Below are 25,561 nucleotides of genomic sequence, written 5' to 3' on the forward strand. Positions count from 1 at the left end.
CACTTCAGGCTGGTACGGTTGATTTCAGCCGTACATCGGCTGACATCAGCCGTACATCGGCTTGCTTCGCGTGGCTTCAGAAGGAGTGGCTTCGCGTGAAGTGCAGAAGGAGTTCGACTCAGCCGATCCAACATCTGGATCGGCTGAGCCGACCCTCCGGCAGGCTACTCACTGCTGTTCGGGCTATGCTTAAAGATGCCAAACAGCAGAGAGTGAATAGCCGAATGCCGCCGAGCGGCATTCGGGCTCGGCTGTTCTGCTCGGTCCCTCAGAGGTAGAAAACAGAAAAAGAGTGAAAAAAGTTTTAAAAAAGTAAATAGAAACTCGACTGAGCCGCTCGGCCATGATCGGGAGCTGTACGGGCTATTCACAATACTACTGAACCGAAGGGGTCCTGGGGCCGAAACTAGCCGATGGTTCGGCCGAAGCTACGGCCAGATCCTTCGGCAGCTTCGTGAATAGACCCCTCTGTATTCTGAGATATAAAGATATATATAGATATAAAGAGAGAAAGCAGTGAATCAAATAAATACATTTGAGAAGTGCAGATGCTCCTGAGCCCACATTCTCACATTCAGACTCTGAAGCTCCATCCCCTGATGGACCTCAATTTCACATTGAGTTTTCTACTGTGTATTGAGTGAGCTTGGAGCGGTGGCTACTTTACAACACACACAGGGACCATGGGGAACAAAAGTAGCCACCCTCCAGAAGGAAGGACAGTGCCAGCACCAATTCAGAGATGATTTGAGGATCTACAGCCAAGTGATACACAAATAAGATACATCTTTGCTAATAGTTAAAGCATTTGAATGCATTTTTAAGGTTTAACTCCTGAGTTTAGTATCACTTTAAGCCAGATATTTTGAACAAAAATTTGTAAAGAATCGGGAAGGGTTATCAGTTTTTTTTTCTGTCACCTGTGTCCAACATTCTGTCCTGTAAACCCCAGAGGAAGCAAGAAGAAATCTCTCTCTGCACCAGGATCAACACATCAGCACTGTACCTGTCAGCGCACACAAGTGGCTGTGCTTTCAAAACAACTTGCTTGTGTGAAAGGACCCTAAATGCATGTACATGCAAGTACATGTAAATGCAGGAGAACTTGATCTGGGAAACAAAGTTATTTTATAAGTTACAGATAACTTCATTTGCGTTTTGATAAACGAAAGACAGGAGACTCGTGTGTAGCCTTAATCTAAAAAAGAAAGAGTCTCATTCCAATGTAATGTGAGACACCTTTGGAAGCTGTTTAATCCTGAACAATAAGCAAACTAGCTTCCGTCCTTCAGACATATCAGTTCCTTGTAGTTTGATAACACCGGGGCTCATTTTTGAAAACTGAAATTATCAGAAAATGAAATCCACCAATCAAATGACAGCTGTCCTTCCCTATCTGCACTAATAAAGCCAATCAAGCAAATCTGACTTGTTACTGTCGGCCACAGCTTCACATTCTGTCGCTTCACCGTTTGTTAATCAGTTCCGTTGCGCCAGAGTTATAAACACATTTATGCAAAAATTCAACATCCCGATTAATTTTGCTTGACAAATGTTAGAACATTTGAAGTAACAGCTGTGCGGAAAAATACAATTTATATTACAATGAAAACATCGTAAAATGTTTTAAATCCCTGAAGAAAGTCAAATTTTTTGCATCTGGCATTTAACGTTCCATTTCTCCACAGTAGATACAGAGCCATACACCGTACGTCAAATATTCTGCAAAGAGCTTCACTAATAACTAACATAACCCCGTAGACGTATCAAAATAGAGTTTTGGAGTAAAGTTTATGAAATACGAAGTAGCTACTTACCAACTCCCATGTTCCTTCTGTTTGTATATCGCTCCATCCTAGAACAAAACATATATAATTCAATTTCCAGGACATACAGTAGTTTTATTTCTAGGGCATTAACATACAATTGCTTGACTTAAATAAAAAAGTTGATCTGCAGGTTGGCAGCTATATACGCAATCCTTACACATTTAATGGCTTTATTGGCATTTAATTGACTTTAATGGCATCCCAGTCTTAGGGGTCTATTCACAAAGCTGCCGAAGGATCTGGCCGTAGCTTCAGGAGAACCGAGGACAATTGTCCACAATGTCTTGGTATGCTGATGCCTTAAGAGTTTCCTTCACAGCCCAACCACTGAAAAACAACCCCACACCATAATCCCCCCTCCACCAAACTTTACACTTGGCACAATGTAGTCAGGCAAGAACTGTTCTCCTGGAAACCGACAAACCCAGACACATCCATCAGATTGCCAGACAGAGAAGCGTGATTTGTCACTCCAGAGAACATGTCTCCACTTCTCTAGAGTCCAGTGGCGGCGTGCTTTACACCACTGCATCCGACTCTTTACATTGCACTTGGTGGTGTAAGGCTTGGATGCAGCTACTCGGCAATGGAAACCCATTCCGTGAAGCTCTCTATGCACTGTTGTTGTGCCAATCTGAAGGCCACACAAAGTTTGGAGGTCTGTAGCTATTGACTCTGCAGACAGTTGGCGACTTCTGCGCACTGTGCTCTTCAGCAAGCGCTGACCCCGCTCTGTGATTTTACGTGGCCTACCACTTCGGGGCTGAGTTGCTGCTGTTCCCAGTTGCTTCCACTTTGTTATAATACCACTAACAGTTGACCGTGGAATATTTAGTAGCAAGGAAATTTCACGAAACGCCTGAATCCAATGATTTGGAGGGGTGTCCCAATACTTTTAGCAATATAGTGTATGTGAGCTGTTTTTTCGTAATTTTTAATTCTTCTCAGTCTTGTGATGCAGATACAACTGCTAGACAACATAGCCAGATCAGGACTGGTGTCGGACAAATAAACACCCGTCCAACTGACTGGTCAATGATGGAGTAGCATCAATCCAACAATCAGCTTTAGTGCTCATAGCACAACCTGCACAAGCTTCTCTCTGGCCTATTTTACTTGAAAAGCTTAACTGGTAATTGACAAATAAGTTATTTGGAGTAAAATGCATCAGAGAGTTTGTGCAGGTTGTTTGTGCACAGTACAGTTGATTGCGGGAGCTGAACTTTGTCTTTTGGACCCTGTACATGTGCTGCTGGGACGGGCCACAAGGCACTCAGCACTTTAAGTGGGGGAGGCACTGGAGAGGGGTCACTGATGGCTATATATATGTATACCACTCAAAAGAAGAATTATGCAAATGTTTAATTAGCACGTAGCTTAGTTCTTTTCTTGTCTGGGTACTTTTACCTGTACCAACAATCTAAAAGCCCCATTATAGCTGATAGGTCAATACACTTTGTAAGACATTAACAACTCCAATGTTGATCAGTATCAGGGCCTGGGTTGATGGGCTCCTATGTACAAATTCAGCATTCTTTTGAGTATCAAGGATGGACAGTGTGGTTGGGTTATCATTGAATTTATCAGTGTACATGGTCATAAAATGTCCACTTCAGCAGAATATGCACTGGATTCCCTTTCACTATACAGATGAATGAAACTTTTTACTGTGCTTTTGGGAAAGAATAAGAACCCCTGCTGGGTTGTCACTGTTGTCTATGGCCCCATTGGGAAGAATTCCTTCAGTTCTTCTTCAAGAGACAGTGATTACTGAAGCAGTTAGTGAGGGGAAAATGTATCATCTTGTCATTGTTGAAGGAAAATACATTTGTTTAAAGCCTTGGTTCTCATCTTGTGGGTCGCGACCCAAAAGTGGGTCACAACCCAGCGCTCAGTGGGTTGCTGCCTGGCTTCGACTGCGCTAGGTGAGAGGCTCCTCAGCCTCCCCCTAGCGCAGTACTGTCGGTTCAAAATATGCTGCCCAGCGCCGAGTTTTCAGTCTGAGGTCGCGTGGACTGGGGGTATAGCCATGAGGAAGCTCCATCCATACATGCATTGCTTACAGCTCCCTCGTAGAGGTGCCTGGACCGGAGTGACGTCACATTCTGGCTACCACCACCTTTACAGGGCATGCAAAGGAGCTTTACAAGCAATGCACTTATGGATGGAGCTCAGTCACAGCACAGCAGCCCACACTGGACCCCAGGCTGAGGATCCACTCCAGTTCTTGTAAGGTAGGGAGACTGGGTGAATCGAAAAAAAAGAATAACATTTTTTTTGGAGTGTGTATGTGTGTGTGTGTGAGAATGTCTGTGAGTGTGTGAGATTGTGTCTGTAGTTGTGTGTGTATGTCAGTGTTTTTGAGGGCCCATTCACACTAGTACAGTGTGTTAATCGCACAGTCCCATGTGATTAATGCTCTGTACCCCGCAATCGCACCTACCACGCGTTCTGGTGAGAGAGGTGCATTGTGTTGCCATTAATTTGAATGGCACCCCAAACGCACCTCTCTCCCACAGTTCGATCACCCGCAATGCCGTGTGTTCCAACTGAGTGCAACTTGGGTCACGACTTAATGACCAAGGAGAAATGTGGGCCCTGAAGTTACACATGTTGAAAACCACTGGTTTAAAGTGACTTTGTTGCTTCTGAAAGGCTGCTCTGATCCTGAAAAATCTTCTGTTGTAGTCTGCAGGGAAACTGACTCTGGGTTTGCCGATCTGCTGGGTCTACCACAAGCCATACATTCATGTAATTACTGCAATGTGTTGAGGTCAGCAGGAAGAACCAGTGAGAGCTGCTCTATGTCGTGGCCGGTTACACACGTTTGCTTTGTATGTAACACCGGGCTGTGGCCTCTAAATTGGATGCAGGGAAAGGCAAACATACGTTTAAAAGTATTGGTGCTTAGATGTGATGGGCCTAAAACACCTCAAGACAATGAACTGAGAGTGGAAATAAGTCAGAAGTCTTTAGATGTTGTGTCTCTGAAGTGTATCCTAAATGATACCTGGTGAAATATTACAACTGTGCATGAGCAATTATGCTTTGCTCTCAACTGCTTTACACTTTTCCATATAATTTAATAACGAAAACAAGCACCTCTTACAGCCATTTTTTATGGTTCTATAGAAAGGTCAACAAGGGCCCGGTTGTTGCAAGTGATGTTGGAATTGGAAACATCGTTTGCATATATTAAGATATTTATTGCCACGTTAAGAATAAAATATCAACCTTAAGAATAAACTAGATGTCATTCTAAAGTAGATTTACATCCAGTACAGAAAGTGTTCCATACCTTTCCTGTTCTGCATCTGAAATATGGTAAACCCCATAGTGTAATGCTTATCTTGTCCTGGTTTAGATTATTTCCTTTCATTGGCTGGGGAAAGAGGGAGGTGCAGTAGTAAGTATTACTGACTGGCTAGTTAGGTAAACCTCAAAAATCTTGCCCCCACGGTGGCTCAAGCTGGAGCAGTATGTCCCAAGCACACCAATACTTCACACAATTAAGTTTTAGGGCCTATGACGATGTTCTTCAGGCTTGTGAAGATGGTATTAATCTGACATTAGTTTGAGATCATATAGAATTCATTGACAGATGCATTTGACCTGCAGTTGACCTCATTCTAACCTGCTGCTGACCTACTTCAAACGAGCTCTTGAAGTTTTAATTCCTATAGACCCGCATGGGAATGTAAAACCCGCTTGAAATGAACAAAAGCCCATCGACACAGGCCCTTATTGTAGCTTCATCAAGTTGCAATCTTCCAATTCAACAACAATGATGACACTATTCTTTTGGTCACTAGAGTACTTATTTAATCCAAGATCCATCAGGTGTGCAGTTGGGCAATCTGCTCCGGCTGTGGCTTATTCTCTGCACCATATAAAGCTCAGAAGAATGGAAATGGAGTATGATAAACCTTACAATGCAGACTTTATTATGTTTCCATTAGAGAATAGAAAGGAATGTAGAATACTATGTTAATATAGTGCCACAGTGCCAATGCTTCGTACTTTATCATTCAAGTCCTGGTCTTGTCCCTTCTGTCAGGACAAATCTTAACTGAGCAGCCATTTCCCTTGTGCTCTTATTAGACAGAACTTACAAATGTTGCTAAAGTTCTCACAGGAATCATCTGATTCAATTTTGGTCTGACACATTAGGCAGAACTGAAAAAAATCAATTTATATATGCTGGTGATACATTTCCAACACTTCATATCTGTAACTGTCATACAAGGGAAGCCTTTGTGCATCCTAGGTGCAAATGCAGGTTAAATACAATCATAAAGGGCCCACTTTTGCTCTGCAAAGCGGTGTGTAATTTAAGGCGTTATATTGCACGGTGATATGCATTGGATTAGGGAAGCCCATTCGTTTGGCACAGGCAAAAACACACATGCACCATTCTTTCTGGCACAACTCACATGACACTGCACATTGCACTGCATTGCGATAGCAAGCTGTAAAACCGCCATGCATAGGTGTAAATGGATATTAAATTAAAAATAGTTATACTGATATTTTAAAATATACATGTGAAAGGTCAGAATGAAACCACAGAACACAGCAAGGGATGCAGGCATTGGACACTCTCCTCGGAGAAAGCTTTGGAAGCAAGATTCTCCCTCCAGCCTGTCTCCTCTTCTACTCCAGCAGTCTAAGGTCCAGTGAGTCAGGGTATAGGATGTGAGGACGCCGAGGGACACTCCATTGCTGGAGCGGAGGCTGAAGGGACTGGACTAGGAGCCAGTCGGGATTGTGGTTCCGGAGAGTATGACTCACTTATTTTAGCTCCCTAGACAAAACAAGTACTTAACCCTTGAATTGCAGGGGTAGACCCACTGCAAGGGTTAAGATTTTATTTGCCCAGAGTTCTTCATTTTCACTGTATACATTCAATTCTCACTTTAGTCCTTTCTTGTAGGACTTCACTGTCCATTGAGGACCAACTAAAAACTCTTAAAACATGGTCTATTATGTTTTTATACCGTGGAATGTCTACATTCCATAATTATATTATTTTTAATTCTCTGATGTAACCTTATATCTTAAACATAGGGGTATATTCACTGCTCTTTGCATTTAACATCTGACCACTAACTGAATGCACAATTCCCAAACAGCAGAGCTTAGAGGAGCCAATCAGAAGCGAGAAATGTAGTTATGTCATTTTCTGCTGTGGTTTTGCAGGGTCAGTAAGGGATTTCTTAAAGCTAACCTTTACCCATATCTTTGAAATAACAACAGAGGCACCTTTAGAAATGCTTAGTAATGACAATCTACAAACACATACTTCTAGATAATTGCCGGCTTTGTATTCTTTGCATTCCTTATTTCTCTTTTCTTCCACAGTCTTCAGTGGCCATTTTTTAAAAAGGGCAGAATACTAGATCTCCCTTTACTGCCTGGATTTCTGGCACATGTGACTAGACATGTGACCGTGCACATCATCTCAGGGGAGGAAATGCCTTTCCCTGAGATCTCCTGAGCTTACAGATGAGATTTCCCAGCAATGCTCTGCTGATGACAAGGCAATCCCAGTGTGCATTGCATTGGCAAACTTAAGTCTTTTTGCCATTTCAAAGCAGGAAGTGAATGCTCTGCAAGTGTAAGTATTTCATAATCCCAGCATTTTACACCTGACATGTCTATGTTATTAGACATGTCTATCTCTATAATGTGGCAGGCTGAGCCGCTTGCCTCAGGCGGCATCTGATTGGGTCACTACGAGGGGGGTCCTCTGCCCCTTTCTGGCCACAGCATCCCAGGTTGCCGAAGTTCTGCCAGCTACTTTAAAGTATCTTTTAAAGGGTCATCTCTATAATGTGGCAGGCTGAGCCGCTTGCCTCAGGCGGCATCTGATTGGGTCACTACGAGGGGGGTCCTCTGCCCCTTTCTGGCCACAGCATCCCAGGTTGCCGAAGTTCTGCCAGCTCCTGTGACATAACTGGGGTATAGCAAAAATAACAAACAGACTGAACATTGTAAACTGACTATTATGCTAGTGAATCCAATGTTGTTAACTGACTTTTATAACGTAGGCGAATAAGTGATCACAACACACCACAAAATAGGATGAAATCTATGTGCACATGTAGACATGGGCCCCTCAGTTTAAACCAAGAGAGGGCTAGAGCAACAACCTGAAGCACCCAACTATATTATTATTCACAAAAGGGTGAAGAGTTTGGAGAAAGCAGGAGAAGGGAACAATCTAGGACAACATAGCTGACCTGGAAAGTGAGCTGAATTGGAGAATTTTCCCATATCAGCTATTTTGTGAATAACCCTTTAGGTATCACTATTATTAGCAATGACATGTAGCTGTAGTCAGTCAGAATGAAATCTTGGTCTAATTAAACTGCAAATGGAAAACTGATCCAAAAATAGAATGGTGATCTGCAATTCACATGATCTATCATCGGCTAAACTGAAACATTCATCATTATGCAGTCTACTGGAATATCTGAAAAATGCTTGCTATTTTAACCAGAATACCATACTGCGTAAAACATATTCACTCTTTAGGGCTGATTAAAGCTGAACTCCGGCCTTCCCTTCAGTCTCGAGCAGTTGTACAGGCTCCTCTCCTGGACTGAAATTGCTTACTCTAATTTTACTGCATACTGTGAGTTCTCACAGTGTGTATTATATGCTGTAGAAGTTCAGGCAGAGCCTGTCTTATTTCGAGGCTGGCAGGCAGGAGAAGGGAACAATCTAGACCAAAATAGCTGATTTGGAAAAATTCTCCAATTCAGCTCACTTTCCAGTTTAGCTATGTTGTCTTAGATTGTTCACTTCTCCTGCCTTCTCCAAACTCTTCACCCTTTTGTGAATAGACCTGTAGATGTATTTAGTGGGAGAGCGAGAGGCAGCATTTGGAACCAATCAGTTGTGATTCCAGCAAATGTACTACCAGATAACATTTGAACAAGAGGAAAAAGAATAATAAGCAGAGTGATGACTCTTTACTGTCCTGGCAGTGTTGTCTGGTAGAGCTGTGCAAATACCAGGACTGGATGGTAAAACAGCTCCCACAATTGTATTTCAGTGGTTTATTAGGATGCCTATGAGAAGTCCAGCTTTAAAGACATATGCTGCTATTAAAAGCAGGGAAATACATCAGGTAGCTATGTAGGAGTAAGGCATTGAGCATTGTAATAAGAACTAACTACAGCAGCAAATGTATTTCATTTTACAATGAATTTGGAGACAAGATGTAAAATACAGAGTCTCTTTGGAGACACATTGGTGCGTGTGTATGCGAACAGTAGGCACTGATTTCCACTGTCCTTCATACAATACAGTATGGGCCATATGCTATGGATGGGCCATATCTATTACAATTGTTGACAAGCAGTATTCTGACTCCGATTGTTGTATTAGCGATTTATCCCTTGTTGAGACCTCTATGCCTGGCCTGTATAAGCAGATATAATCACTGCAGGCAATCCTTATCAGATAGCTGAACTCACCAAATACTTTTTCATTCACGGAATGCTTTAATGGTTGCAGCAAGTTCCAGCAGACAACAGGATACAGCAGATGAATAAAAAGATGGCATTTCAAAGTTAAGGATGATAATGTTTCAAACTAGCTTGTACATGTGGTCTTGTTATAAGCAGCCACGACACTCGACTACTTCTTGAACAAGAAGGAGGAAATACATCATAGATGGGAGGGAACACAGAAAAACAATACAATAACCAAAATGTCCACAAGATGTCAGTATAATAATCAGCTACACAAGTGGTTCTCAACCTGTGTAACCTCAGGACCCATATTTGTCCTTGGTCATTAAGTCACGACCCAAGTCGCACTGCGATCGAACTGTGGGTGGAAGGTGCATTTGGGATGCAATTCAAATGAATGGCAATGTAACACACCTCCCACACCAGAACGCATGGTGGGGCAAATGCATGGTACAGTGCTTTAATCGCACAGGACTGTGCGATTATTGGACTGCACTAGTGTGAAAAGGCCCTCAAAAACACTAACAGACTTACACAACCGCATACACAATCTCACACATTCAGACATTCAGACATTCAGACATTCTCACACACATTCCAAAAAAAAAAATATTTTTTTCTTTTTTTAAGATCCACCCAGTCTCCCTACCGTGCGAGAACTGGAGTGGATCCTCGGGCTAGGGCTGCTTTGCTGTAATGGAGCTTCATTCATATGTGCATTGTTTGTACAGCTTCTTTGTGTGCCCTGTAGAGGTGCCAGGAGCCAGAATGTGGTATCACTTCAGTCCAGGCACCTCTACAGGACACACGGGGGAGGTGTACATATGTATCGAGCTTCCTCACTGCCATAGCCACAGCCCACACCGCCTCAAGCTTACACTCGGTGCCGGGCAGCATATTTTGGCATGGGAACTGACAGCGCTGCAAAAGGTGGGGGCTGAGGAGCCTTTCACCTAGAAAAGTGAAAGGCACGCTGTGAACCACTGAACATGGGGGTCATGACCCACCAGTTGAGAACCAAGGAGCTACATTATGCCAATGAGCAAGTGGCTCAGGGAAATTAATTATGTGATTCTTATTTCACATTAATATGAATATTATCTGTTTTTATGCAATTATTGTGGCAGCATAAGCAGACCAGGCTGAACACCATGGAGCAGCAGACACTCATGGTTGACCAATCTGTAGGTGTGTAGGTAGCACTTCCGTACATCGGCCCAGTTTGGGAGAAGACGATGGAGACACCAAATGTAAGCAAGGACAGGCAGATGTCTTGATACCTGCCGTTGGCCAGCAACACAAACTGATGAAGTGAGCTTAAGGTAAAGAAAATTGAATCTGTGAGTGCTGATTAGTAGTTACTGCATTAACCTTGCTCAGAGGGGCTCTATGAGTTCTGTCCTATTGTGCATCGCACAAGGTGATTAGATTTCAATTACTGATTTTATTATCTACATAACTGTATCTGATTCAGGAGAAAACATTTTATCTTCACCACAGAACACAAATCCCGAGTGTTTCTCTCGGGGCTCTTCTAGAATTATTCATCCTGTCTAGACTTGGCCTAATGGCCATTCATCTCCATGTTTCAAGTACAATAAATGCAGGGCATCCAACTTATATTTAACACCTTCATCAACATACGACCTTCAATTTAATGTAATTGTAAAGCTCTGCATTGAATGTGTGACATATACTAACCACCCAACAATGAAATAATAGCTTTTATTGTCCGTGTGGACACTGCATGTGGCCAATTTGTATGCATCACGTGCACGCTGGCATTTAAAGCAATGCTAATGAAGTTGCTTTTACAACTTTAAGCACTGTCTCTTTTATGTAGTATGTTTTACATGTGTATCATATGTTTCGTCTTTTTTATCCCCCAACCACCACATTATATAGTAAATCACAGTTTAGTAAATATATTAACCTGATGTAGCGCCCAGGCCTGATGAAAGGGAGCAAACTTTATTTACACGTCTATGACCAAAGTTTACTCTTCCTAAACATCTAACAACAAATTATCACTTTTGAGTGGATGAAAGCTCCGGCTTCTCTAAAGAGACAATCCTGTCAACATATTATTAAATTGCAGGTAAAAGCACAGAACAAGGTAAATGTGTTTTTTCTTTCCAGCCCAGCTCCTTACCCAGCAGCAGTCTCAGGGTTTTTGAATGTCTACACAAGGGAGACTTTTACAAGTAAATAGCATGCATAAAATACGTTAAAATAGTATTAAAAGCGCAACTTTTTTTTTCTTCAATCAAAAATCCAGATCTAACATATACATTTTTACACATTTATACATATGTTTTTTACAGGAGGGCATCAGGGGCGTGGCTTGCCTTTTTGTGCCTTTGTGTTTGTGGAGACACACACAGCTTACTAGCCAACACAAAGCTGGCTCCATAGAACCCTGCAAGGGAAAGGAGCAACCCTAAAACAGGATATCAGGGCCAGTGCTCAGGGGAGCATCTGATTCTGCAGGAAACTAACAAGGTTATTTACTAAAGGGTGAAGAGTTTAGAGAAGGAGGGAGAAGTGAACAATCTAGGACAAAATAGCTGAACTGCAAAGTGAGCTGAATTGGAGAATGTTCCCAAATCAGTTATTTTGTCCTAGATTGTTCACGTCTCCTGCCTTCTCCAAACTCTTCACCCTTTTGTGAATAACCCAGTAAAACTTTTAAACATTAAGGGACAGAATCCATTATCACTGATTTCATCAGCATTTGAAATAGTTTAAAAACCTTTTGACTTTAATATCTTTTTAAATAAACATATAATCTTAGGGATAGTTTTTGCTGAAATGAATGGTCTGGTGGAAATCTTTCTATAAAGATTTTTGCTGCATCAAATCCTCACCAGCATGTGATACATAGACCCTTATACAAAATACTCGCCTGGTGCATTTTTCACACTCACTGATCACCCCGCCAGTCACCAGGGCTGACAGGGTGTATTGAGCTTCATGATTCACTACACACAAGTATTCAGTGGAGGTTTTACTATGTTTTGCATTTTGATAAATAGTGCCAACACATCTGACAGGTAATAATGACACAGCTCCCAGTCCTGTCAATAGCTCCCATGTTTCGAATGTGGTGCTCGTGTATACTAGCTAGACTAGGTTTCCATACCTAATCTGATGATTGGCCAGGAAGGGTCATATTGGTTTTCATATGGCTGCTCCTTTTGGACCACAGACAATATAATAATTTGCCATGAGAGCTGTTGTCCTTGACTTTCCAATATGGTTTTGCCTGTGGATTGATCGCCATGAGCAATAATTAAAATGCATCTAAACCCACGCAAAAAAATTTAATATACTGCACTCTACTAGTCATTAGTTGTGGTGGCTATAACACACTTGCTGTCCTAGGGTGACAACACCCACTCACAGCACTGGTGTCACCCTAGCTCTCTCTCCTGATTTGGACTACAAACACCTCAGTCTGCTCATCTCCAGAAGGAAGCACACAGAAGAAAGCTAAAAAGGCTGTAAAAGAACTGAGATTTTATTTCAGTGCACTCCAAGTTACAAGGGCACAAGATTTCTAGCAAGATCAACATGAATTTTCTGTACTTGCAGAAAATAGGCTTCAGTAACAGAGAAGTTGTCCTTTATGAGCTGGAATTCAAATCATTGCTTTGGAGGCTGAATAGCATTCTAATTAACCAAGAAGGAATTAAACATTTTAGCACATTTGAAATCATACAAGTGCCTTATTAGGCATAGATGTTGCATTGTCAGAGTTCACCTAATTGGAAAAACAAGCCCTTAATTGTCAAGTCTGAACCCAGTTTCAACCCCGTAGTAATAGTTGGTTAAGTGTATTTGACAAATGAACGTATGGTCTTGACAGGTAGATGTAAGGAATATCTGTTCCTGACAGGATGTTTCAAACATATGTTGCATACAATGAATTTACATGCACGTACATATACCACTTTACGCGATTATGATCTGAAGGATGCTTCAAAAGAAATCACTGTCAAATGCTGGTGGAGGGATGTAAATAATGCTGTGGGTTGGTGCTTGGAGTGACATTTAGGTAAGTATTGAGATAGGAGGGAGGGGAAGGGTGGACTAGACTTACTTAGGGAGGGTGGGGGCAAAGAACAGTTTGCGGAAAACAATTCCTTGTCCTTTAAAGTGAAATTAAACTCATACTTGGAAGGCTGAGTTTCATGGTAGAGGAGAGTCTGTATTTTTTTAAACTCCATTAAACATTTTGCTGCTAATAATTGTACATGGTATACATAATTCAGTGTGTTTGTGAATGGCCAGGAGGAGAGGGAGTGGAGATGCAACCACAGCCCTGAGGTCTATTAAAACCTGCATCTCTTACATCCGATTGGGTAGAAAAGTACAGTGGGAGCTGTACTTCCACCCGCATATAATTAAGAAGATTTGCATGATTTAAAAGATAGAAGTCTTCATGGGAGGTGGCTTTTGAGTAATCAAGTTCTTCAACTGCTATAACACACGTAAGCTCATTGTGCCCGGAGTTCAGTGTTGAGGGGCTAGAATTATGTAAAAGGTTAATTGTTCTCACTGCTATATAAATGAGCAAAGTAAGAAATAGATGCACATATCGGTTTAGAAATGCAAAAGGCAAGCAGACCTTCCACACACAACCCAACCTTGGCCTTGAGACCATGGCCAACGTAACACAATTTCTTACTAATTAGCTGTTGATGCTGGCATCCATAAAGAACAGTTTACTGTCACGGTAAGCTGCAGAAGGGAAATTACTCCTCAACAGGAGTCCTAGCAATTATCTAACGTTGTTAAAGATCTCTGCCGAGAGAACAAAAATAATCATACCGACTGTCAGCCTCCTTGGACATGTTTTTTGTTCTTTAGTAAATATTTGTCTTTGTCTTTTGTCTTTGGAGCTGTTGCCAGTATTCACAAAGAAAATCCGTTTGTATTGTTGTACAAAACATTTAATTAAGATTATTTCCGATTTCTAAAACCCCCTACATGCTGATTAAAAAGCATGCAATAAGGTAGAAAGAGAAGACACCTGCTGGTTGTAAATAGGGAATAACAAATGTCCCATGGCTTCAAAACAAGGCAATATGGGCCCCCCTGCTGGTTAGTAATGAGAAGGAAGCCATCCCCTACAGCCTGAGAGTCGTCATAGGGGATAGGGAGAATTCTATTACCCCTGGTAGCAGTGGCAGCCTCAAATGATACTTTTACAATCAATTGCTGGCTGAGCAGGAAAACTGTTTGTCCCATAAATAAATCGGTGCTTGTAATGCGCAAGAATGAGATGATGAAATGCTAGACAAGCAGATTGCAGTGTATAAAACGCTCAGAAGCCCGGCCTGTATGCAATGAAAAAATAGAGGCAGCCCACTGCTTAGAGGAACACTAGAAATATATAATTTAGTCCAGGGCTCAAAATCTCAAGTCCTGAGCTACTAGCCAGGCCTTAAGAGTTACTCGCCACCAGTCGCCCCACCTGACCCCTACCGTGCCCCGCCCTTAACTCCGCCAGGTCAGTGGTGTGACACAGAGAACAGAGAAACGCTATCCAAGGAACTTTGCAAATGTAAACTAGATTTTCCGCTTACTTTTTTCCTAATTTTATATAAATGCACACTTATCCCATGCAAGTAGCTTGAGCAGCTCTCTCATAGTGCCTCTTTTGGGGATTGGTGCTTGCCAGTCTTTCTGTGCTGAATACCCTAAGAACAACCTGCCTATCTTTGTGCATGCATCATTGAGCTATTGATCATTTCTTTTTGATATGAGCTGTACAAACCTACACAGGGGACTTTTAGTAGCTCAGCTTGGCTACTTAAGTCGCTAGCAGTCAATCAGCAAAACTGGACATACATTTGGCAATTTGATACAGTGGTGAAATTTATGGTGAAATTATTTTGTCAAAATTGCAAAGCATTCGAAGATGTAAAATGGTGGTTTTGATTGAAGGCAAAGAGGTGGAATCAAATTGCCAGGATAAGGCAGAGAAATCTAAACAACCTTCAATGCAACTACTGTAGCTTTTTTCAAATTTAATTCCATTTCAGCTTGATTTCTCAATAACCTGTACCAATGCTGTAATTTTTTTGCCCAGTTTTGACTTTACAATCAACTGAATTCTGATGGTTCTTTAAAAGCGTGGGTAGTAGATTTTTGAGAATTACTTGTGATCATATTTGTGATTCCCTGTGACTAGAAAGTGGTTGAAAGTGACTGAAAATTGCCACATGTATGTCCAGCTTAAGAGCAGCAAATTGACTGCTAAACACTTACAGGGTTATTCACAAAGGAGCCGAAGGATCCAGCCATAGCTTCGGCTGATCCTTCGGCTCTCTTCGGCTGCCGTATCCCTTCGGTTCAGTCAAACCAAAGGGCTGCTGTACAGGCTATTCACAATAGCCCGTACAGCAGCCAAAGGCGGCCGAGCGGCTCAGCCGAGCCGAAGGCATATGCTTCGACTCGACTAAGCCGAAGTGACAGTCAAAGCTGGGCGAACGGCCTGCCAAAGGCCGGCCGTTTGCTCCGCAAATGACAGCTGGGCAGAACCAGCCGTGAGATCACCCAGTTGTAATAACAGATCAGCAACCCCAAATGACCTGGGGATGCTGATCTGTCATTAAACACTAACAACTGGGTGGAGCCCAGTTGCTCATTGGCCGGGACCTGCTAGAAGACTCCAGCAGGTCCTGTCCAATAGGAAATTGTTGGGCGGAGCTAGCTGACACTGCTAGCTCTGCCCAATTGTTTGTTTTTTTCTTTTTTTAAATATCTTTATTTCTTTTTTACTTTTACTATTTGTTTACATTTTGAAAATATTTTTTCATCCTTCTTTTTAAAAAAAAAACTCTTTTTCTATTCTGCTCGGTACCACTGAGGTAACGAGCAGAATTGCCAAGCCAAATGCCGCCATTCAGCTATTCACTCACTGCTGTTCGGGCCCTATGAGAATAGGGGTGAACGGGAGCGATTGAGCTGCCGGAGCTTTGGCTCAGCCGATCCACATGTTGGATCGGCTGAGTCAAAGTCCTTCTGCACTTCGGCTCAGCCGAACATGCAGTCGGAGGCAGCATGAAATCAGCTGTACAAGCCAGAAGTGAATAGCCGAACTGCGTTCGGCTCACTTCACTTCGGCTGGGTTATTTACTCGGCAGCTTTGTGAATAAGCCCCTTGGAATAAATGGCTCCCTACTGAGTAAGTTACGCAAGTATCATACGTAACGTGTGTATTTTACTCAATTGAGGACCATTTGTTCCATCTGTTTAGTGGCTGAGAGGAAGGAGACATTCAAGGGTGGACATGGGAATCTCTACCCAACAAAACTACAAACATAATATTGTAGGTGTTCCCGCAAAAAACAGGTCAAAGGCAACCGGATATTTTTACCTAAAACATTTTACAGAACAACACCAGGAACACTATTTTCTTACCTCTTGCAATGGGGCTACCCCGTCACTGCAAGGTTTAAGTGCTCGTTTGTGTCTAGGTGCTAAAATAGAGATATACTAATCCAAAGCTCCAAGCCGGCCAGCTGTCACAGAGCTCCCTCCAGACAGTTTCTTCCTCCGCTACAGCAATGGAATCTTCCTCAGTGTCCTCACATCTATACACCGTGTATAAACGTCTCAGGACGGGTCTAAGCCAGCTCTGAGCATCGGGTGAGTATAACCTTTTTTTTGTTACCTGGACTAAGTGGGGGTAGCCCCACTGCAAGGGTTAATATATTTTTTCCCTGGAGTTCTTTAAGTAATACCAGGTCAAAAAATGAATGCTATGGCTGCCTCAGATCAATGTACACTACAGGCAGTCCCCGGGTTATGAACAAGATAGGGTCTGTAGGTTTGTTCTTAAGTTGAATTTGTATGTAAGTTGGAACAGGTACATTTTTTAGTGTAACTGAAGCCCAAAATTATTATTTTTTTATTTTTGGATAGCATAGGGAAGGGTTTACCCCCTGTAAAGTTTGTTTTGCTGTGTGTGCCCCCATTCAGAAGATTTCACCTCACTTTCTGTCCCTGTGACAATTCGATTTTGAGAATTTTGGGTTGTCATGGAAACAAGGATTGGTGATACAGCTTCAGCGGAGACACCTTTTTCCCATGATCACTCTTACAGGAGTGAATTTCCCTTCCTAGGGGTAGATTCCCTCTCACTTCTTGTTGTCTCAAGGACAGGAAGTGAGATTAAATCTTTCTAATGAGGATACAGACAGCAGTGAAAACCTCACAGTGACCCGGAAGAAGAGGCGGGCACCCGTCGTCTGCACGTCTAACAAGAGCCAACTTCCTGTAATGTACGTACAGTACTACGAACCAGACCCAAAAAGTCGGGCACTCCTTGTCGGCACGAGCGCTGTAGCCTTACAACTACTGAAATGCTGCGCGGTACATTGGCTGCAGCCTGGGACCCCCTGCTGTACAGTAATAGCCTGCGTTTGTAAGTAGGGGTCGTATGTAAGTCGGATGTTTGTAACTCGGGGACTGCCTGTATATGGTGAAACGGACTGAAAAGAGCCAAAACATTTTTCAGTACTTTACTGTGCAGTACAACACAACCTTTTTAACCACTTGAAGTCCGCGTTGTTAAACCCCCTTCCCATCCAGGTCATTTTTCAGTGTTCAGAGCTGCAGTACTTTGACTGACATTTATTCCGTCATGCAAAGCTGTACTGAAATGAATTTTATACCCTTTTTTGGGGACAGACAGAGCTTTCTTTTGGTGGTATTTAATCACCACTGGGGTTTTAATTTTTTACTATATTAAGGGAAATTTACAGAAAATAAAAAAAAAACTGTTTCCCCTATATTAAATTCTAAAACATTTATTATTATTTATTTATTATTACCCAATTTTTTGGTAAAATATAAAAGATATAACATCGGGTAAAAAGATACCAAACATGTCAAGCCTTAAAATTGCGCACGCACGTGAAACCTCAAAAAACTACATTACCCAAAATTGGCCATAGGCGACGCTTTAAAAGCTTTTACCGCTCATCAGTTTTGTGTTATCAGTGATTGATGGCCCTAAAATGATTGCTCTCACTCCGACATTCACGGCGATATGTAACATGTGTAGCGCAATTGCCTTTTTCGCGCGCTGACGCACATTTACGTTTATATGTGCGTAAACGAAGGGGGGGGTTTACTTTTTTTATTTGTGACTTTTATTTTTTTTTTACTTTTTTTATTTATGTATAATTTTTTTTGACACTTATTGTTATTGCTATTACATAGGGGGATACAATCCCCCTATATATTAGCAAAGGCACACTGACAGGTCCTCTTTATGGAGACATTAGGGGTGTCTAGGACCCCTAATGTCACCTGGGGACCCCAAAAGAAGCTGATGAAGCAGAGATCTGCTTCATCAGCTTCTTCTCTCTGGCTATAGCAGCCAGATGACTGACAGGTGAATGCGGAAGTGATGTAATACACATTACTTCTGCATTCACAGCCCGGAGGGAGATCAGCAAGGAGGAAGATGCTGAACTCCCTCCCATCTACCTCCTGATGCCCTCCCGAGCCGCAGATGGGGTAGCGGATCCCGGGATTGTAGGTGAGGGGTCAGGAGGGGGGGCGGCAGCGCTCGAGGGGAGGGGGGTCGAGCGGGCGACAAAATCGCGCCATACAACCGTTAACGGCTGTAAAAACAAACGAGCGGGTCGGCAGGAGGTTAAAGCAGAAGGCATTTGCATGTCATCAATCTATCACAAAATTTTTAAAAACTGTACGGATAATACTTGGAGCTGTGCAAATCATTTCTTTATCCCTTTGTGGCAAAACCTTCAAAGCTGCGCTGAAAATAAAATGTCCTTTAGCACATTAAAAAGCCATAAAAAGTGCACTGGAAAGTTGCATTAAAGGATTAGAAAAATCAAAGAAACAACTCTACTCACCAGACATCTTAATACGTCTGTGTCTGCCTAGCTCACGCTGTCCTCAATATCTGGCAAAGATTTGACAATAACTTGTACGCCAGCCCGCATTACAGAATGAGCATGCTGGGCTTGTGTAGGTAATTGGCGTTTGACCCCCTCAATAAAGAGCGAGAATTCATGCTTCTTGGCAAAATAACCTTTGCACTTATGACGGGGGTCAGATGGGACCATTATTGAGGTTACGCTCTCAGGCTCCCGAGGTTATAGCCAGGCCACACATTGCAAGGCTCTGCTACCAGGTGGCTGGCTTAAGGCAGCACCCTGAACCTGTCACATCACTCTCACAGCTGAAGTACAACTGTCTTATGTTTATTGCAAGTCTTGTTAGTGTCCTTCAACCCCTGCCGTGATAAAGATCAGACTCACAAAGGTATTTTCCGAGCTGACTGTGAAATCAATCTGCTATGTCTTTAGTCCCAGCACTTTTATCATTACCACACAAGCCCTCTGATGAGAATGAAGTACCGTTTTAAAGTGTATTTCCACTTTTGCAGTACTGTAAAATTAAAACCGCACTATATGTTTGTTTTGTATTCCAATCTACACATCATATTTAATAATCATTTCAAAAATATATATTTCTTACCCCTTAGATGTGTCTGGGTAGCAGACCTTTGCAAGCTCTCTATCAATGTAACAGGAAAATCTGACAGTCCTCATAGAAAGATTAGAAACACTCTGAGCTTCCTCTCATTAACATACAATGCTTCTAGATCTTTAACCCTTTGTTAGGACCGACAGTGTTTAAATCTAGTTTACAATTGATCATGAGCAGGGCTCTTTTAACTATCTTTTCTTGAATTGTATTATAAGCCCCCGTTCACACCTAGGCATTTTGTTGCTCAAAGGTAAGCGTGGCCAGTGGCGCCACAAGGGGGGTGCGGCCGGCACCTGGGTGACACCTTTGGAGGGGTGACACCAAAATGTCTGACAGTCATTTTGGTGTCAACCCCTCTAAAATTTTGGGCACTCAGTCATATACCAAGAGCCCGACAGTTGCAGGAGAGAGGAGGAGACCTAGCAGCATATCATATCCCGCCGGGTGAACGTCCCCTCCTCTCCCTGCCGGCGTCCATCAACAAGATGGCCGCCAGCAGCTTTCACCAAGATGACCGCGCATGAGCGATGATGTCACGGTTGGGTTGTCACCCGGTATCCACTCGGGCCAAAAAATGGGTGGCTGCTACAGTAAAAATGGTTCATGGTACACCCCCCATCAGTGGTGAGTGGTGTTTTTTTGGCACTTGTCAGAGACCTAAGTGTTTTTGTTGCTACATTGCACTATTTTCTGTGTGATTTAGTTCCTTGGTCACAAGTAATGTTATTTTGAGTATGTTCTGTTATTGTTGTTAATGTTTACATTGCTGTGGCCATTTACACTTCCAATAAATGTTATTATATTACATTCTTTTAAATTACTGGTGTTTTATTGTGTTATTTAGGTGGAAAGTGAGGGTTACTTGGCTTTGCAGACAGTCAAATAGGTGTTGTCCCAATTTGGTTGCAATAGTGGAAATACATTTGGTACCTTTTATCATGATAAAAGGTACCACAAGTGGTATTCATGGCATAGCATGTCTGTAAAACTCTCCTAATATAATGCATGAACTCTTCAGTCAAATATCTGCCATGGTATTAGGAGAGTTTTAAGGATATGCAATGCCATGTGCAGTGGTGTATTTAGAAATGCTGCTGCCCTAGGCAAGACAGCAACGCCGCCCCCCGTGCTGACATTACGACCGTGACCATCAGCACCCCATGCTGACATTACGATCGTCACCATCAGCAAGCACCCAACCCCCCTCCCCCCGTGCTGTGACATTACGATCGTCACCATCAGCACACATAACACAGCCCCCCCCGCCGCCAAGTCTCCATAACACCCCCACACCCGGCGATCACTCACCGCTGCCTGGACACCACACCGCCGACCGCTGCAGGGACACCTCCGCAAGCCGCCGTCCTCGTCCCCGCCGGACGGCCGGCCTCGTCCCCGCCGCTAGGATGGCCTCCGGTTCTCTTCCCTTGATGAATAAAATGTATCAAGGGGGAGAACCACAGCCACTGCCGCTCTCAGGGAATCTGCCGCTCCAGGCAAACGCCTTGTTTGCCTCGCGGCAGATACGCCCCTGGCCATGTGGTACCTATTATAGTTTTTCTCAGCTAGTTTGAAATTTATGCAAAGAAATAGTGCTTAGACGCTCATATTTGTTTGTGTCCATATGACAGCTGTGCACTTACAAAGCAACCCTTGTCTAGAGAGAACAACAGCAAATTGGGCAGAAAACTAATACCTGGCCAATCGACAATTCCCCGAAAAAAAATCAACATTTCCCCAAAAAAGGTTAATTCTAAGAAACCTGCAATATTGGAATCCCACCAAGAAGACCCGCATAAAGTCTATTAAAGTGGACCTGACGTCACACATATGAAGTACACACATGTGAACTATTGCGTAAGGGTAACATTTATAGGTATTTGATACTTCTCGCAGAGATCACAGAGCTCCGGCAGGCAACACTTTAATCTGCTTTTTCTCTCCACAAGGGCAGAGCCATCTTTGTTCAGTCATCATGCAGGGTCATCATCTTTGACGGAGATGCCAGCTCAGAGATGACACAATCATGCAAATCTTCGTATCTGTGCAGTTCTTGGCTGTATTCACAAATGTCTCACACAGATCTTTCCCTGGTGCAATTTCTAAACTTAACTTGTGGCAAAGTCACAATTTTGCAGTCTGATCATTGGGCAGGAGACAGAGGAAATGCTTTCTTACTGCCTGCAGCAGACTGATAACATCATTTCATCCTACGCAAAATGTCGCGACTGGTGCTCAAAGCGGACCGTTACACTCAAAAATGACATTCTACCAATGCATCCCTCTATTTATGATTATTAATAATAACATAGACATGTCAGGTGATCCAGGAAGTAATAGAAGAGCTAGTAATCTGCCTTTAGTAAACATGGCCACTGTCAAGAGAGTGGGGAAGAAAAGAGAAATAAGGTATGTGAAGAATACCCAGCTGGCAATTATCTAGAAGTATGTGTCTGTAGATTGTCATTACTAAACATTTCTGAAGTTGTGTTTGTTGCTTTTTTAAAGATATGGGTAAAGGTCCGCTTTAAAGCAATAAAGGTTTAGATTTTTTTTTTAAATAATGCTGTTTTTTTATATTGTGACTTGTCAGAAATATATTTATTCACACTTACAAAGTTACTGTAAGGTCCACTGTATGCTGACGACATTTGCATGCATGACATAAAAATATTTTTGAATGCAGAGAGTACTGTGTTAGGGCTAGACGTGTGCAATGTGCTGAATTAAGGATTTGTATGAATTATGTTTATATGACGTTTAGCCTCAAAGAACACATGGACAAGCTGGATCAGGCTGTTCCTGTCTATTGTATATCACAGAATGATGTGCTAATCACTAAGTATATGCTCTGCTCACCTGTATAGACCCGCTGACTTGCCTCATTCATCACCCCCAGGCAAATTTATGGTGCTTCCTATATGAATTGTTCAGCTGTACTACCACACAGATGCTTACATAACCCAGTTCTTACCCCCTCACATGTAATTACACATTTTACTTTATAATTTAGTACTGACATAGGCACAGCATCTTACAGGCTACATAGAACAACAACAGTTCCCAACCCAGAGGATCTTACAACCTATCCCTACCACAGTCATAGAGAAATATACACATACTCTAGTAACAAAGAAGTCAGAATCCAATAAAAACTGACCTAAACCAACAAAACTTAAAGCCCATTTGAGATTTTAGTGTAAATCTGTTAGATACATCCGAGGTACATCAAAACAAATGGTGTGCACAGTTTTACAGTGCTTTTTGTTTAGAAAGCAGCCACAGCCTCAGTAGAAAAGTCTGTCCCCTGCCAGCATGCCACAGAGAAGGACCCTTGCTCTCTGTGTGGAAGCAGTGGCTACTCTGAAGAGGTCAGACACGCCCTCTACTGAGTCAAAGCCAGAGCTCTCCAATCAGCAAGGAGTGTGAGCTTTGCTGATTGCAGAGCTATAGGTCTCACTCAGCAGGGGGCGTGTTGGAGCTCAGTGGAGAATATGCTGCTTCCACACAGGAGAGCAAGGGTCCTTCTCTTCAAAATTCTCGCAGGGCACAGGCTTTTCTATGCACCCCTTGATAAAAGAGCAATTAATCCTTTCAAACCTGTAGAAGGGGGGGGGGTGACAGTAATTCAGCTTTAAATTGACACTGCAATCCTATAGCATACCTCCCCTCATCCTCCTAATCAACATATGATAAAATATATTTGAAGGCTTCAAATATAAACATCATCTCGCTGTGCACAGTCGTAGTCACCGAGGGGGGTGCAGTGTTCACAGCCTGCAGAACTCAAGGCTGTCCTCTGGAAAAGGATGCACGCCCTAGGCTCAGACATAAAAAAAAAAATGTCTACACTTAGTATAGAGGTGAAAGGTGGTGGGCTAACTGTAGTTCTGCTATAAAACTGGACTGCAGGTAGATATAAATAACAAATCACAAAATTAATTATGTTATTTATTAAAAATAATAAAAGGTATTTTCAAATGCTGCTAGTATAGGTGCTTGATTTGCATTTGGTGCCAGACTTTTGCAACCCCCCCCTTTGCAACACTATGAGACACTGACTGGAGGAGAGAACAGAAGGGATGTCGGGGCCAGAGAGGTGACCAGGCTGTGTCTGTGGCAGGCTGTGGCTGCAGAGAAAAGGCAAAGTTAACAATCAAGCTATTCTGTCTGACAGGGATTTGTAAGGGCCCATTTACACTAACCCATCCATCAATATGCTGCATTTTAGTGGACAGGCTAGTGTGGTGTGGCAGCTTCAACAGTGTGTGTTGTATCTCACACTGCCAGAGATGTAACTGCTTTCATTTTTTTTCTTATTTTTTTTAACTTTATTGGTAGTGTACAATGTGTACACTCCATTCAGGTCCCCGCACAGCAGTATGGCCCCCACTGCCATGCCATGACCTGCACTGGCATCCATGTTTGCATTGTTTTCACAGCACAGGGCACCACCCACCATCTCCACATTGTGGGGTGAATGGGAAGCATAGAAACCAATCGTGTTTTGTGTCCTTGCGGTGACCTGCTTTGATCTGGTGTAGTAAAACGCAGGTCACAGCAGTATGTGTGAATGGGCTCTGAGTTGAAGGACTTGATAGACTAAAATAAAAATCCTTTGACGGTGAAACAACTCCCAAATATGCATTATATATGAAGTACAACTTCAACCTAAGAAGTATGTGCAGGAAACCTATGCAGGTTGCTGAAATTTTATCTACACTTTTTTTAAGACATTGAGTTCCTAATCTTCTAAATTATGAAAAAAGTTGGCAGAATCCACAGAAGCCAAGTTGTATGCCAAACTTCAGACAGATTTACAATACCACCTTCCAGTTTGCTAAATCATCTATTTTAGACTTGGCAAGAACCTGGTGTGATCAACTGGGCCAAGATACCCCTGCAAACATTGGTAAATCTTTGTATATGTCTACTGACATATTTTAAAGCATTATTTGATGGATCAAGGCAGCCCTGGCAGGATTTTGTGTTTTAGATCACTTTTTTGGCAGAAAAAAAAAGTTTAGAACTGTTGTGTGACCACAAGCAGGTGTACATTGCCATTTCTGACTTTTGTTAAAACTCAACTCCGGGTTAAGACTTTTTGTTAGCTTCTAAAAAGAGTGGATGAGTCTTAAGGTGCCCATACACTGCTCGATTCTCGTACGAGAATCGGGCAAAATCCCGCGATCGTACGAGAATCGAGCAGTGTGAACTAAGACGTGCGACCGTTTCTACTGTACGGTCGCATGTCTTTTGTCGAGCCAACATGCTTGAAAACCATTTGTCTGACACTCACCACCATGACAGGTGAGGGGAAGTTTCCCTCATAGGGGCTCATATAGTAATAAAACCCTGACAGAGTTTCCGAATCTTCCTCAGTTTGCTAGAAAATTCATTTTTACTGCTGTCTGTTTTCTTATTGAACTGTTCTGTCTTATATATAGAAGAAATAGACAGGAAGTGAAGATAAACTTCCCAAAAGAGACACAGGCAGCATTAAAATAAGAGTTATATATAGAACTAAATAAAAAAAGTTTTGGTTCGAGTTGGGCTTTAACCTCTTACTGACCATGTGATTGTAAAATCATGGCCTCCCAGCAAGTTCCTCAGCTGTAGACCCAACCAGAAACCACTCCATGTAGATTCAGATGAAGTGATCATCATGGTTATAAGTGACACTAAACTCAGGAGTTAAAGAGGAACGTTACT

At 42.4% G+C, this 25,561-nt stretch overlaps 1 long non-coding RNA gene across 1 annotated transcript in view; it reads right to left on the reverse strand.

Annotated features, from left to right (window-relative positions):
* Positions 1–1,817: 1,817 nt before the first annotated feature.
* LOC108794477 overlaps positions 1,818–25,561 on the reverse strand; it is a 127,306-nt gene continuing 103,562 nt past the window's right edge. The window contains exon 3 of the long non-coding RNA XR_001941711.1: positions 1,818–1,855. This is a non-coding gene — a long non-coding RNA (uncharacterized LOC108794477). The remainder of the gene's footprint in view (positions 1,856–25,561) is intronic.

The sequence above is a fragment of the Nanorana parkeri genome, unplaced genomic scaffold (genome assembly GCF_000935625.1).
Source record: "Nanorana parkeri isolate BGI_ZX_2015 unplaced genomic scaffold, ASM93562v1 scaffold856, whole genome shotgun sequence".
NCBI classification, from domain to species: Eukaryota; Metazoa; Chordata; class Amphibia; order Anura; family Dicroglossidae; genus Nanorana; species Nanorana parkeri.